The 14,439-nt window shown below is 50.6% G+C and overlaps 1 protein-coding gene and 1 long non-coding RNA gene across 4 annotated transcripts in view; one reads left to right on the plus strand and one right to left on the minus strand.

The window, feature by feature from the left end:
* The window catches only part of LOC127042403 (uncharacterized), a 1,287,231-nt gene extending 1,283,961 nt beyond the window's left edge, over positions 1-3,270 (minus strand). Inside the window, exon 1 of the long non-coding RNA XR_007771928.1 lies at positions 3,112-3,270. This is a non-coding gene — a long non-coding RNA (uncharacterized LOC127042403). The remainder of the gene's footprint in view (positions 1-3,111) is intronic.
* LOC127042402 (zinc finger protein 560-like) overlaps positions 1-14,439 on the plus strand; it is a 201,382-nt gene that overhangs the window by 5,894 nt on the left and 181,049 nt on the right. The gene's annotated exons all lie outside the window — the stretch shown is intronic.

Below are 14,439 nucleotides of genomic sequence, written 5' to 3' on the forward strand. Positions count from 1 at the left end.
GGAACAGTATTCCAATAGCTGTCGCCCCCTGCGTGCTTGTAACCAAGAAAAGAGCCTCAGGCTGAGCTGATTCAAATATTAATCCTGTGGTCGTTTTCCACAACAGCCTCAATAGGTCCCTGTGATGGAATGTAAGGCTACATCTAGACTACCCACCGTATCGGCGGGTTAAAATCGATTGCTCGGGGATCGATATATGGCGTCTCATCTAGACGCCATTTATCGATCCCCGAGCGCGCTTATATCGATTCCGGAACAACACCAACCCCAACGTAGTTGCTGATTTGACAGGGGGAGCCGCGGACATCGATCCCACGCGGTGAGGATGGGTGAGTAATCCGTTCTTAGATATTCGATTTCAGTTACGTTATTCACGTAGCTGAATTTGCGTATCTAAGATCGATTTCCCCCCGTAGTGTAGACCAGCCCTTAATGTCTTCACACCTTCCCCCTGCAGGAGAATGGCTGTTTGACCAGCTGTTTGCCTTGCTGTCTCTGAGGAACTGGTCTGTGGGTGTTCCCCAGAGCTGTAACTTTTTCAGTAATATCATACTGTAAAATCTCACAATTTTACATACAGTGTTACTACACATTTTAACAGGAGGATAATATTCAGTAGGTTATGCGTTTTCTAATGATACCTCACAAGCCATACTGGGTACAAAATTGATCATAATTTTCTAGAAGAGTGAACACAGGGGTACAGATTGACACAGTGTCTCTGTGTGTGTTCCCAGCAGATATGTGGGTATTTCAATCCCTCATAAGCACAATGTTTGGCATCTTCAAGGACCTGGGGAACTGGTCCTGGGAATTCACTAGTTTAGCAAGTGTGAGACTGCATGAAATTGTGAGACACTTTGGTATTAATAATAAAATAATATAATCTGATAAAATTGCAATGAATCATGCTAGGTATGCCATGTAAAGTGTCAGTGAAAATGTTATGATTTGCCAAGTATGATAATTTTGTTTCTATGTTTCTATCACCTTTGTATTGTGAGTTACAGATATGTAAGGTATATCTGTATTTCCAGACTTGTGCAGTTTTTCTGGGTGACACCCCCAGACATATTGGCATCAACATTGCCTAGCATGTTTGATGGCCCATTGAGGGTCATCAGCTGTACAATGAACCTATGGACCAAGGGGACACACCTATTGAGTCAGCAAGACATGCCGGGGTTTGCCTGTGTAATGAAACCTCCAAAGCTTTTCCATGCCATGTGCTGTGAAGCTTGTGTTTGGGACACAGGAAGTACAAGCCACATGGCAAAAGGAATATAAAGCGCAGCTGCATCATCTCCATCTTGTCTTCAATCCCCCTTCCTACCTCTGGAGCAACTTCTCTACAAACTGAACCCTGGAACAAAGGACTGAATGACCCATCCAAGTTGTGGATGCGTTCCAGACAGACTTTCAAGCCAGCAACTCACCAATACTGCTAAGAACCTGATATATCCATTTTGGAATGTATCTGACTGCTTTTCCATTTAAATTCTTTCTGTCTTTCTTTCTTTTAAACCTTTAGTTTAGATGCTAAAGAATTGTCTGGAAGGATGGAATTTAACTTCATTCTTTCATTTGTTCTTTCTTCTAAACATTTAGTTTAATTGCTAAAGGATTGGCTGGCAGCATGGTATTTTGGATGAGATCCAAACCTGGGTAATGTGGCTAACCTTCTACCCACCCACTTCCTGGATCCAATTAGGATCACTCTCCTGCTGCCCTCTGGCCATGCTGTATCACAGTGAGCAGAGTTTTTAAATAACCTCTCACTGTACGGGACCTAGTTGCTGATTAGGAGTCAGAGAACTGTCATGCAATAAAGGGGGCCGTGTGATTTCTTTTTTCAGAGTCTCGTTAACCAGTGTGTGGGATCAGAAACACAGTTTGTGACTGGTCAGTGAGTTTAACTTCAGTGTTAACCACCAGTATGGGGAGCATCTGCTCTCCCTTTTTCAGCCTGCTCTGACCTTGGCATTTTCAGTGAGGACTGCCCCAGGCACACTAGGTCACACTAAGCACTGAAGATAAATTAACAGAATGTTTTTGATGATCATGTTGTATGAAATCAACTGAACTCCTTTGTTTTCTTTTCATCTGAGTGGAGTTTCTGGTTTTCCAACGTGATATGATCTCCGAGCTGGAACAAGGGGAAGAGCCATGGGTCCCAGAGCTCCAGGGTTCAGAGGAAAGAGAGATCCTGAGATCTCCCCGCACAGATGAGGAAACATTAAACCAACTCAGAATCTGTAAGTGCCTGAAGGAAACATCTAGGATGCCCTACAAAGCTCTTGGGAAGTCTCTCAGTTCATTATTGTCCATAGCAGGGGTCGCATCCGCAGGGTAAATATAGCTCAAGGCTTCCTATAGATGCTAGCAGACACCGGGCAGTAGCTTTCTCCCTTCCCCCTGTGAAGTTGGATGGGATGTGAAGGCTGAATTGATCCCCTCCTCTCTCCTGTTGGGGGGAGCTGAGTTCCTGATTTTTATTTGTCCTCTCTCCAGCACTTGTTTTGGTTTGGCCTTCCCCTTTCCATCCCTGTTTGAGGTTTCTGTCTCTATCACAGCAGGTGATGCAATGACGTGTGAGGTTCAGCACAGACCAGAAAAAGAGCAGGGAAACCAGCCAGGGGAGAAAATGGATAAATTTATTTCCTGTCAGGGAACTCAGAAGGGCCTTAAGGAAACCAGAATACAGCAGGAAATCTGCAGGGAAAAGCAAAAAAAATACATGTGCTGAGTGTGGGAAAAACTTCACTTACAGATCAGGCCTTTCTCAACATCAGAGAATCCACACAGGGGAGAGGCCCTGTGAATGCAATGAGTGCGGGAAAACTTTCAGTCGCAGCTCGCACCTTATTGGGCATCAGAGAATCCACACAGGGAAGAGATCCTATCATGGAATCCTAGCTTATAAGGGTTGGAAAGGACCTCAAGAGATCATCTAGTCCAACCCCCTGCTCAAAGCAGAACCAATTCCCAAACGGTTCCCTCAAGGATTGAACTTACAACCCTGGGTTTAGTAGGCCAATGCTCAAGCCACTGAGCTATCCTCTCCTTCCTGAATGCAGTGAGTGCGGGAAAACTTTCAGTCGCAGCTCACACCTTATTCGGCATCAGAGAATCCACACACAGGAGGGGTCCTATGAATGCAGTGAGTGCGGGAAAACCTTCAATCGCAGCTCTCACCTTATTCAGCATCAGAGAATCCACACGAGCAAGAAGCCCCGCGAATGCCGTCAGCAGGCCTGCACAACTCGTAAAGTGGTGATGTAGAGAAATCTCTGTATTAACTATCTCTATAAATCTTTATAACGTTGCATTGTGTTATTTTGTATTAAGTATCTTTATCTTTATGACATTGCATCCGGCATGATGTTATTTTGTAATTCATATGACTTGGCATTGTGCCTCTCTATTTTCATACAACTTTGTATTAGATCCCTATATAGAGAATTGGTAGAAAACTTTGTATCAAATGTTATAGCCCCTAAGGATAGTATAGTTAAAGTAAAAGAAAACATGTGCCTTTTTGCTAGAAGTAGAATAAGATCTTCCCCCGCACTCTGTAATCAATTGCTCTATTGACTGAATGAGGTGTGAATGAGTGAGGCTTGGAAGACACCCACCTCCAGACAGCTACAACAGTTGAAGAGGGAATGGGAGCCAGAGCAAAGGACAATACAACTTGTCAAGTGGGCCCAATAAAGAAGAGCAGACATATTGATGGCCTCAGGGATTAGAAGCAAGCACCTTCTTTAGAAAACACCCTCTTTGAGCAGCATTGGGACAACACCCAGAGAAAAGCAGCACAAAGACCAACGGACGCAGACCCAGATTTTGAATCTGGTCTAGATTTGCATAAGAGGGAAGCTGCTATAAATGCGAGGTGTCTTGCAGAAGGACCCCGGATCTCGTCTTGTCACCATCAGACCATTGATTTGGATCGGTAGAAGCCCGGCTCCACCCCTCTCCCATCTAACTCACCTGGCCAGTGCAGTTAAGGGGAGCAACTAGTTGGTAACAACAGCAAGACGGAGTGTGTTTATGTCTGTGTGTGTGCGTGAATGCATGACTGTGATATATATCTCATGTGCATATCATAGAGTATTAATTGATACCTGTATTACTAATAAATGTGGCATTTTGCCTTAATCCCCCTGAAAAGTTCCTGTACAGTACTTTGAGTAAAACAGCGAGAGCCACAATGCTCCAAAGAAAACAGCTGAGGACCGAAACCCCCCGGCCCTGCGGAAACACCCCCCACTCAGGACCTCCCAGCCTGGCGGAAACACCCCGCCCAGCCCTGCAGAAACAAACCCTCCTTCCCCAGCGCCGCCCCACCAAAACAGCTGTGGGTCAAAAAGGAAGGTTGGTGGTGGGGAGGTGTTACTTGATGTTAAATCAACCAGGGACTCCCAGCCAAAGAGGTGGCTGGGAGCCCTCAGGGTCAAATTAAAGGGCCTGGGGCTCTGACGACTGGGGGAACCCGGAGCTTTTCAGGGCTGGGGCAGGGATTTAAAGGTCCCAGAGCTCCTGCTGCTGAGGGGAGCCTGAGCCCTTGAAATCCCAGCCTCACTCCATCCCCTGGAGCTGCCGCCAGGATTCAAAGGGCTCTGTGCTGCCTGCAGCCACAGGGATCCCTGAACCCTTTAAATCTCAGCTGCTGCCGGGATTCAAAGGGCTCTGGGCTGCCCGTGGCGGTGGGGAGCCCTGAGACCTTTGAACCTCAGCTGCGGCCGGGAATCTCTGCGAGCAGCCCAGAGCCCTTTGAATCCCGGCCGTGGCTGGCAGGCCGGCTTTAGGAAGTGTGGGGCCCCGCAGGGATGACTGGGGAAAAAAAAGCCTTTCAGTTCTTAACAACCGGTTCCCTATAAAAAGTTCTGCCACAGTATGTATTTTTTGTACCAGTAGGGTTACCATACGTCCGTATTTTCCTCCCAGATGGCGATTTAAGAACCAAAAAGCCTGACATGTCCGGGAAAGTACAGATGTATGTTAACCCTACCTAAAAGTTCTTTTTTAAAAAGATGGGTCTGAACTAGAAATGAGCTCTGCCACTCCCTTAGGGTGTGCTAGGGTGCAAATGTGTGGGTCCCAGCTGCTCCCTGCCCATCTCATTGAAGCAGGTGTGCAGGGTTACTTCCCTCGGAACTGCAGGGCACCAGTGAACATGGGGCTGGCTGGAGGTGGGGGAGGGGGAGGATGCGAGAGGTAGGGTCTGGCTGCAGGCTGGGCAAGGGGTGTGGGGCAGGCTGGAGACAAGAGGTGTGGGGTGGGCTGGCTGGCTTCAGGCAGGGCCACAGGGAGGGTGCGGCATGGGTTGGCAGGGCTGGAGACAAAGGAGTGCGGGACTGGCTGGCTTCAGGCAGCGGGGTGTGGCAGGGGTTGGCTGGAGACGGGTTGGTGCAGGGCTGAAGGCAAGGCAGGGGGTACGGGGTTGGCTGGAGACAGGGCAGGGGGTGCAGGGCTGGTGCGGGCAGGGAAGGCAGTATGGCAGGGGTTGGCTGGAGACAGGGCAGGGGGTGCAGGGCTGGTGCGGGCAGGGCAGGCAGTGTGGCAGAGGCTGGCTGGAGACAGGGAAGGGGGTTCAGGGCTGGCTGGAGACAGGGGTTGGTGCAGAGCTGAAGGCAAGGCAGGGGGTGTGGGGCTGGCTGGAGATGGGCAGGCTGCAGGCAGGAACTGGTGCAAGCAGGGCAGGAGGTGCGGGGCTGGTGCGGGCAGGGGGTGCAGCAGGGGCTGGCTGGGGACGGGCTGGCTGGAGGCAGGGCAGGGGGTGCAGGTACAGGGGGTTCAGCCCATCCTCTATGGTGAGTGCCTCCTTCTCCTCCTCCTCCTCCCCCCTCTCCCACTAGGGTAGCAGCAGCAGCCTGGGGCTTGTGGTCTATTTCAAGGGCCCGGGGCGCCCCTGCTTCCACTGCCCCAACTCTGTAAATAGCCGCGGGAACCCTGGGGAAGCGGCGGGGCTCCAGTGGCTATTTAAAGGGCCGGGGAGGTAGAAGCAATGGGAGTCCTAGACTTTTTAAATAGCCCCCAGAGCCCCGCAGCCATGCCCCAGGGCTCCAGCAGCAGGGCTCTAGTGGCAATTTAAAGGGCCTGGGCTTCCAGCCCCTGCTGGGAGCCCCAGGCCTTTTAAATTGCCCCCTGGGGAAACTGGGCCACCCTGGTACAGCGCACTGGCTTTTTCTGGTACTGGGGCTTGGGTGCGGGGTCCTCTTAGGAGCGAGGCCGATTCAAGGGAATTGGTTAAATTGGCCTAAAGCCGGCCCTGGTGGCTGGGATTTAAAGAGCTCTGAGCTCCCCGCCCGCCTGCCCAGAGCCCTATAAATCCTGGCCGCGGCTGAGATGTAAAGAGCTCCGGGCTCCCTGCGGCTGCGGGCAGCTCAGAACCTTTTGAATCCCGGCCGCGGCTGAACTTTAAAGGGGTTTGGATTCCCCGCGGCTACGGGCAGCCCAGAGCCCTTTGATTCCTGGCTGCGGGATGCACAGTGAGACTTCACGGGCCGCACGTTGCCCGTGGGCCGTATGTTGTGCAGGCCTGGCATGGAGGGGCAAAATAGGTAAGAAATTTCCGTGGCCTGTCACTAGCAAATAGTAGCCACCATGGATCCTGCCAGAGGTGGCTACATCTTAGCACTGTGGGAAGCAACCCTTCACAGAGACCATTTGTCTTGTGGTTTGGGATACTTCTCAAGACATGCTGCACTCAGAGTGACCCCCTCATCCTGTGCCAGCTGGAGAAAAGAAAAGGGGCCAGCCAACTCTCCCACTACCAGCTGCGAACCACTGATCCCCAAACAGGGGGAGGCCTCTGGCTTTGATGTGTATTAAATATCAGGCTGGTCTCTTTCTTTGGCAAATATCTAACAGAGCTAAAAGAGGGAACAAATGATCCTCAAAGGAGAGGGGAAAGACAATCACTGGGAAATTTAATCCCCTGCAACATCCAGAATGGAGAGCGACTCAGGGCAACAGGTTCCCCCGAAGGAAGAAGTTTTTGGGATTTAGAAACATAAGGAACAGCACAAAACTTGAGAGGATTGTTAATTGACATTTGATAATGACACAGAGGGAAAACCTGAGCTTTCAGATCAGTGTTCAGAAATGAAAGACAAAGGGTGGAAATCAGAGATTTTGGATCCATTTTGCAAATTATAGAGAGGAAAGTGGAAAATCAGAGGGATTTTATATCAGTGTTGATAGGAGGTAAAATCTGAGTGTTTCACATGAATACTTGATAAATGAATAAAGAGGAAATGGGCAACATTTGCAAACATTTTGTGTTCAATAATCTGAGAAAAGGTGTAAATCTGAGATTTTCTTATTATTTTATAATTAGAGACAGGAAAATCTCAGGGCATATTCAATTAGAAATAGACAACTAGAGAGAAGTGGGGCAAATGTTTAGGTTATTTTATTTGAATCTTTGAGATTTGCAAAGAAATTGTGTCACAAACTGCATATTTGATAACATGAGAGGAAAACACCAAGATCTGAGGGGAGAGAGTCACTTTCCTGTCAGGGCCCAGTGCTCCCTCCCCCTCCCCCTCCGGGGTCTCTCACTCACTGGGGGCTCCAGGCGGGGCTGGTGCGGTCAGAGCCTGGGGCTGCCTAGGGGGCAGGTCCCAGCTGGAGAAAGCCCCCCCCCGGCCAGGATAGGAATGTGCTACTGGTAGCAGCCTGGGGCTGGACCCTCTCTATGGGGGACACTTGCTCCCCCCTCCCCTTCCTGGCCCTTCCCACGCCCTGTTGCCAGGAGAGAGTGGCCCCCCCAGCCCAGCCCAGAGGTGACCCTGTCTCAGGCCCCCCCCAGCCTCTGCCCAGTTCAGAAAGCACTCGGGGGAACCATTTCCCACCTACACAAGGACAAATCACTGCAGGTGAAAATGGGGGGAAAACACCCCAAACCTGAGATCTGAACTGGCCACTGGCAAAGGGGAGAGAAAATGGGGCACAATGGGGGGAGGGGAACAGGGAACTTCTCAGGGGTTTGAGGGAAGGGGGTGTCAGCCTGGATGTTGCTTGTTGCTCTCTAGGGAGAAAGGGGGCAGGACAGGAGAGGAGGGGGGTCTCCACGGAGGGGGCAGTGGTAATTCCGAGGGGATCTCAGCCCTCCCTTTTTCTCCCCGCTCCTCAGGGGTCACCTGCTCTTCTCCCCTCGCCCCCCGGCCATGTCCCGGCTGCACAGACATTTTCCATCCATCCCTTTCCCAGGTCTCCGCCCTCCGCAGCCCCTGCCCAACCCCACGCAGGGGCTGCTAGGTGTAATGCATGTTCAGTAGGGATTTCTCCCCTACTAATGCTGGGGTGTCCTTCTCCTATAGGTTAGTCTACTAATGATCTCATCTTGGTGCCATGTGTGTCAGTTCATTGCCATGGCACTCGTGTGCTTAGACATCTGAGGATGCTCTATAGAAAAGCTCCTTGAGTGGGGTGATCCACAGGGAGTAGCTCAAAGCTCCAAAGTGCCTGGCCGGGGCAGGACATTGGCACAGCAAGGGCGGGGTGTGGCAGTGACATCACAAAGGCCTTTTGCAGGACCTCACACTATTGGTCAAAGACTATTGGTGAGCAGGTGGTGACCTCACAGAGAGATCCTGACATCAGTCAGGGGCCAGGGGCTAGGGAAACCTCAGAGACCCCTGTGGCTTTGCTTCAGCAAGTCTTCTTCTCCAGGTCTCTGTCTGAGGACTGAGAGAGTATTCGGGTTCACGGACGTGAGCGCCAGGAGAAACCCCTTTCCAGTTTTCTCCTTCCCTTGTAGTGATTTTACTAGAAAACAGCCGTCCCTCTTTAGAAGGTAAGAGCCTCCTGGAGGTGTGAAACCTGTTCAGTCTGATCCATCTGGTGAGAGTTGAATTCTAGGCATGGAAAACATGAGCTTAAGGAGGCAGAATTTTATTCCGCACCTGGGATTTTGTCCCTTAGAATCATGGGGACATTAGGGTTTGTCCTTTGTGTTTCACCTTTTCCTCCATCCACCTGTCCCTCCCTCCTTTCTCTTCATCTCTTCTTTTGTCCTTTCTCCTGTTCCCCTCCCAACACCAGGACGAGTGTGTGCGTGTGTGTTGCGGGGGAGTGCTCTGCAGCTCTCACTGTGGGAGTTCCACCCAAAAATGTGAGGCTGAAATAGTGCTCAGGCAGTCAGGGCTGGATTAACCTTTTGTTGGCCCTGGCACCAAACATATTTGTGGGCCCCAGTATAGTCACTGTGGGCTCCAAGTGTGGGCCTGGTGGGGCAGTGCCATTGGTGCCTTCGTATACCCGGTACTGAACCTCAGAGACATTTTTCATTTTGATCACACACCTCTCCATGACTATATGCATTGCCATACACAGCTCCCTCAGCCTGCGGGTTTTCTTATTGAGCTGTACACCCATGTGGGTTTACCAGTGTCCACAGTGAGCAGAACTTTCATAGTGATCAAGGAAACTCCCCACAGATTTATCTCTTTCCTCATTCAGACCTTCTCTAGCCATGTCTCCAGTACCCCCCATGTCACCAGTCACTGCATGTGGTCCTAGTCTCAGCTCAAAGTCCTAAAGCCAGCAGACACCTGATCAGTTCTGACAGATCCCTCCCTCAGCCCCCATCCTGCCATGTGAGCAAGCCACCTGCAAACACCATTTCCCCAAAGTGAGGACTTAGCCCTTGGGAATCTGAAGACACCAGCGTCTCTCCCTCTGCTCCCATCTACGTGCTAGTCTGCTACCTGGTCACCACCACCTCTCCCCATACTTGTTTCCTTTCTACTTTGGACATGCTCCCAACCAGCTGGAAGCTCCCTCTGCAAGCCTGACCTGCTCCCGCCTTCCCTGCTCCCCCGACATTCCTTTCCTACTGGTGACCTCTGTTCCTTGAGGTTAACTCCAGTGTCTTTAGGTGCTCTAGCTTAATGGCCCCAGGAGTCATAGAGCCACTTGTAGTTTCTCTAGCTACAGCCATGGGGCAACTGCCAGAGGACAGCCTTGGACAGCTGCAGCTACTAGCCGCAGGAGCGGAGGCAATGCCAAGGCTGAGCATGCTTGAACCTTGCAAGGGCAGCACTAGGGACTCTAAATCCTCAGCACTGGCCCTAGGCAGCTGCAGACTCTGGAGTTAGGCACTTTCCTCCTCTAGGTTCCTGCATGGTTACAGAACTGCAATAAAGTGGAACAATTATCAGCTTCTGTGATTGGAAGATGTCTGGATCCATCTAATAAGACCGTCCTACATAAATGAGGAAAGTTGAGGTGCCTTTGTTATTCTTTTGTTCCATTCTTTGTTTCTATGGGGAATTTGCCAGTGCAATATCACTGTCTTCCTTTTAAACAAACAAAACTAAAAAAAAAAGTGTAATGGCTGTTGAAAATAGCAATTCCAGCCCTCGTTAGCACTGTGAAGACCCCAACGTTTGTTGCTCAATTTTCTCCTACTTTTTCTAAAGTAAATGACAGTGGATCAGCATATTTGATTTGGGAGAAATGAAGTAACAGCTGCCCAAATTGAGCTTGAGCACTCCTGATTTTGAGGTGTTCAGATCTGGAAGGCAGGGGCGAGATTCCCTTTATGAATATTAGATACATCTGGAAAGGAAAAGTCAATTTCTATTTTCATGGCTCAGAAGTGGAAATCCTCCTGTCCTGTATCTGAAGCTGTCCAGGTCCAGTAGAGCCTCCCCTTCCTTACTTACCATTTTACCTTCTGGTGGGATCCACATACCTCCCTTGCCCAGCTTCAGATAGAGAGGGGCCCTGTCCAGTTAGTCCACCCAGTTCCATCTTTGGGGGCTGCCAGGCAAGGTCACACCAGCCTCCCTAAGCCTGTCTGGGGAAGTCTTCTGAGGGTGCTACCTGGGCCAAAGCCTTCTCCTCCTTGGTCACACCTCTTCCCTATTCACAGCTGGCACCCCGCCCCCCAACCACAGCAAGCTGCAGCGCATGGAGTCTCACAGCTTCCCCCCTCCTTTTCCTGTTGATAGCAGCCAAGGGAATGCTGGGAAATGTTCCTTCTCTGCTCCAAGGCAGGGAGCTGGTCAAGGAACTACAGCTCCCAGGGCCCTATGGGGTCTCAGCTCCCCTACTGAATCCAGGCTGCTCTGAGGCTCCCTTTCTGCAGAGGGGAGGAAGTTACTGTTACAGGTCCCTTCAGAGCTTGGGCCTAGCACTATGGCACCATGTCAAATCCAGTACTGCTCCCAACTCTATCCAGCTCTGCTGCTGGCAGGATCCCTTCCCATTCTTTTTGTTTCCTGTCTCCCCTCCAAGGAGAAGCTCTGCATTGTTCCTGTGTGGGGAATATGAACCCAGGCTGTCTGGGTGAAAGCCAAGAATCCTAACCACAAGACCACATGGGACTTCCATAACACGTTTACATGTTCATATTCAATAACACAATTAAACGTAGCCATTCAAAGTAGCCATTTAAAAGAAGCCATTCAAAAAACTTCAAAAACAGACTTCAAAGAGAAATTGCAGAGTTACAACTGATCTGCAAACTTAACACCATTAATTTGAGCTTGAAGAGGGACTGGGGGTGACTGGCTCACTACAAAAGCAATTTTCCCTCTCTTGGTATTGACACCTCCCTGTCAATTACTTGGAGAGAGCCACATCCACCCTGACTGAATTAGCCTTCAACACTGGTTCTCCCCTTGTATGGTAACTCCCTTTACATCATGTTCCAATATATATTTATGCCTCTATCTGCAATTTTCACTCCATGCATCTGAAGAAGAGGGCTTTTTACCCACGAATGCTTGTGTCCAAATAAATCTGTTAGTTCTTAAGGTGTCACCGGACTCCTCGTTGTTTTTGTGAAATAAAAGCAAAATGCACTCTAAGCTGATCTTAACCCTTTCAATGCCCTTACAAACTTAGATGCTTCTCACCACAGGCCGGCTGGTGGCTTTTCAGCCAGGCTCTCCCCTTTCGTCAGCGCTTCAGTTGCTTGGTGTGGGGGTGTCTGTAGATGTAGGTGGACGAGAGAGACAAAGCATGGCAAATGTCTCTGCTTTTATCATGTCCTTTCTTCCCTCTTGGCTTTGCTCCCCCTTCAGAGTCAGGTGAGCATCACTGCGTCTCTCCAAGCAAGTCTGAGCAATTCCCCTGGGGTGTCCTCTTGCAGGTAAGTGATTGCACTGTAGCTCCCTTGCTGAACAATGGCTGTTGATGGGTTGTTTGACACCCTGTCCGGGTGTTGGTTACTTTCCTTGCTGTTGTCACTGGGGAGCTAATATTTGGCTGACTCCCCCACCTTACAGCATAGTGATAACCACACTGCACAATTCTCATAACTTCATATGCATGAATGGTAAACATCTATGGGTAGAGAAATGACTTTCAGCAGATCATATCCTTTCCCCTGATACCTTACAAGGCATGCTCTGTATATAAGATCACGATTATATGAAAATGAGGAATATGGGGGTTACAGCACACTCCCCCAAAGGTACAGAATGTCACACTGAGATTCTATTTTCATTTGTTATGTAACAGCATTAAAGAGATCCAGTGACTGACCAATGGCATTTTCAAGTGCTAAAATGGCAAGCGCTGTTGGTCTCTCATTGGCCATCAGCGACTGAAGATACGGTTTAATGAGCCAGAGCTTCAAGGCGAGGGTGGCTCTGTCCACTGCCTTCCGTTGCGCTGCTGGGCACCAAGTCCCTGGCGGTCAATATGTGAAGCTGGGAGAAGAGAGTGGGGTGGCAAGCGGTGGCAGAACTTTTGCCACCAGGGTCTAGCTGTCTAACTTCCTCTTCGTACTGCTGGGCCCCCGTTGCCTTCAGGTAACACAGGAACTAAGGCAGGAATAGGGTGAGGAAGCAAGTAAAGCCGAGCAAGGAAGGCAAAAGTTAATCTTATCTTCATGGGCAGCTCGCAATGACGTCCTTTTTCTGTGCCACAGCTGACAACAACATCCCAGACAGAAAAGTAACAGGCCAAAAAGAAACCTAGCAGCTGCTGAAACAGTTCAGCTGGGAGCGTGCTAGACTAACAGGCTCTTCTATCCTCCTTTATGCACGGGCGGGATGTTTTCTGAGAGTGCAGCAGTTCCTTTAACTGCCACGAGTCCCTCATTTCAGGCTATGCAGCAGGAAAAGACAGCATGGGCTTCTGCACCGAGTTGGCCCACCTGACCTTTCATTCTTCTCTTGCTCTTTGTCAGCAAGGAGAAGAAAAAGAAGCTCTCCCTCAAGCTGGAGTCACACGGGCGAGGTAAGGACGACTTCCTGAGTGCTGGCTCCAGTCCTCTGCCCTGCCAGCTGACCTATCGAGGGGCTACCACCACATTCTCTAGATTTGTCCATCGGTCTGTGCCAGAGTGAGCAACAACCCAGTAGGTGGAGTTTCTGTAGTGTAGTGGTTATCACATTTGCCTAACACGCAAAAGGTCCCTGATTCAAAACCAGGCAGAAACATGCTGGCTTCCTTTTCCCAGATCCCCTTGTTATTCAGAAAGGGCACTCCTCCTATTGGCCTGTCCCTGGGATAACTCCAACCCCTGCATGACAGAGGATGCTGACAGCAGTGGAGAAAGCACCTTGGTGTCAGGCTGGAGAACCTAGAGTAGTTAGGCCAGTCACCATTTGGAGGCTTGTGGCTTGGCCACCTCTGCTGTTGGAGGTTGGCCTATAGAGGCTCTCACTTCCTGCTGGGCTCCTTTGCGTGACTGGCCAAAGGAGGAAGTGAGGCAGGAATGGGGCAATAGAGGAAAGTTGAGCTGAGGAAGGCAGGGAAGAAGCTGTGCGGTTAAGTGGGGTTAGTAGAGCACCACCCTTCATTCTGCAAAGCCTGGGGAGGTGTGGTTGGCTGCTGGGAGGTAGAATCCTGTGCCTGCCTCTTGGCTTCCCAGGAGTGGCTACTTGCAGCCCAGGAGAAGAAGGGAGGTTCTGGGTGAAAGGAAAACAAGCAAAGCTGAGTCCAAGTGGAGAATGGCGGCTCCTTTGTGGCCAGCCTGGGGGCATGACTGATGGTTTCAGAGGTGGAGGCTGGGCTGGCTGTGAGCAACTGGGATCCAGGAAACCCCCACCTGCCCTTCTGAGGGCTGAACCCATGGAGGTGCGGTTGGCTGCTGAGAGACAGACCCCTGTGGCTGCCTGTTGGCATCCCAGGGATGGCTACTTGCAGCCCAGGAGAAGCGGGGTTCTGGGGGGAAGGAAAAGCAGCAATGGTGAGGCTGAGTGGGCTCCTTTCTGGCCGAGATGGTGGACTGTGGTGAGTCTGGGAGTTGCCTGTAAGCCATAAGTGGACGTAGTGCAGTGAAAACTGCTGCTCCATTCTGGCCGACCTGGGGGCGCCATGGATGACTTGGGAATGGGGGCAGGGCGCTGGCTGTGAGCAAATGGGATCCAGGAAGCCCCAGCCTGCCCCTCCAGGGGCCGAGTCTTCTTCTCTCCTGCCATGGGGAGCCCGACCTTAAGCCTGCCCAGCATGTGCAGCAGCTCGATA

The sequence above is a fragment of the Gopherus flavomarginatus genome, unplaced genomic scaffold, assembly GCF_025201925.1.
Source record: "Gopherus flavomarginatus isolate rGopFla2 unplaced genomic scaffold, rGopFla2.mat.asm mat_scaffold_39_arrow_ctg1, whole genome shotgun sequence".
NCBI lineage: Eukaryota > Metazoa > Chordata > Testudines > Testudinidae > Gopherus > Gopherus flavomarginatus.